General features: G+C 38.9%; 1 non-coding gene across 1 annotated transcript; it reads right to left on the reverse strand.

The window, feature by feature from the left end:
• Positions 1 to 255: 255 nt before the first annotated feature.
• On the reverse strand, positions 256 to 330 carry TRNAH-GUG (transfer RNA histidin (anticodon GUG)). Its single transcript has one exon. It is a non-coding gene; the product is annotated as a tRNA-His (tRNA).
• Positions 331 to 1,564: the final 1,234 nt, after the last annotated feature.

Consider the following 1,564-nt stretch of genomic DNA (forward strand, 5'->3'; position numbering starts at 1 on the left):
TATTTCAATGAATCAATGCAAAACCAAGGAAATAGTTTTGGAAAGATCCCAATCCTCCCATCGATTCAGTTTGTTCTTTTTTTAGATATCTCTATTTTATTATTAGATTTTGTTTTATGTATATAGCAACATACATACATAACATTTGTTATATGTATATACATATACACATAACATAATGTATCGTCAATCACTCATCATTTGATTCATGATAGAAAATCACAATGAATTGAATCCGGTCGATTTTTTTTACCGGGCGAACGACGGGGATCGAACCCGCGCGTGGTGGATTCACAATCCACTGCCTTAGAACCACTTGGCTACGTCCGCCCCAAACTAATTGACAGTCTCTGTCTACGGTCATTCCATTTCAAGAAGAATGGTTCTAAGCCCCGAAAATGAACTAATAATGAAACTATTATATTATTAGTTAGTTATGAACTCTTCAGTTCTGTTGGCAAGCTCGAAACATTGATTTTGATGTTTTGAAACTAGAGCTTTCGAGCGACACGCTCCGAAATGAGGTTTTAAGAGCACGATATGCATCAAAATCACGTTTTGACACTACAGGCTCCAAAACAAGGTTCTAAGAGCACGATGTGCGTCAAAATCGTATTTTGATGCTACCGGCTCTAGAATCAGGACTTGCTTCTTGAAACCTTGTTGTGCCTTCAAACATCGATTTTGATGCTCCAAAAATGGCGCTTTGAGGCACAATTTCTAAACAGGGTTCTAAGAGCACAATGTGTATCAAAATTGAATTTTGATATTACTGGCTCAAGAATCGGGACTTGCATCTTGAAACCTTTTTGTGCCTCCAAACATTGATTTTGATGCTCCAAAACTGGGTCTTTCAAGGCACAAGCTCTGAAATGAGCTTCTAAAACAATAATGTGCGTCAAAATGGAATTTTGACGCTACAATCTCCAGAATAGGGACTTGCTTCTTGATACCTTGTTGTGCCTCAAAACATTGATTTTGATGATCCAAAATCAGGGCTTTCAAGGCCCAAGCTCCGAAATCAGGTTCTAAAAGCACTATGTACATCAAAATTGCGTTTTGACGCTACAGCCCCTGGAATTGTGACTTGTGTCTTGAGACCTTGATGTGCCTCCAAACACTAATTTTTATACTCCATAAACAAGGATTTTCAGGCACAACCTCCAAAATGAGTTTCTAAGAACACCATGTTTGCCAAAATTGTATTTTGACGCTACTCGCTCTAGTATCGGGGCGTTCATCTTGAAACCTTGTTGTGCCTCAAAACACTGATTTTGATGCACAAGCTTCAAAATGAGGTTCTAAGAGCACGATGTGGGCCAAAATAAGGTTTTAATGCTATTGACTCTAGAATCGGGACTTGCATCTTCAAACCTTGTTATGCCTCCAAATATTGATTTTGATGCTCCAAAACTGGGTCTTTCGAGGGACAAGCTCCGAAATAAGCTTCTAAGAGAATGATGTGCGTCAAATGGAATTTTGACGCTACAGGCTCCGGAATAGGGACTTGCTTCTTGAAACCTTGTTGTGCCTCAAAACATTATGATGTTCCAAAATCAGGGCT

The sequence above is a fragment of the Cryptomeria japonica genome, unplaced genomic scaffold (genome assembly GCF_030272615.1).
Source record: "Cryptomeria japonica unplaced genomic scaffold, Sugi_1.0 HiC_scaffold_122, whole genome shotgun sequence".
NCBI lineage: Eukaryota > Viridiplantae > Streptophyta > Pinopsida > Cupressales > Cupressaceae > Cryptomeria > Cryptomeria japonica.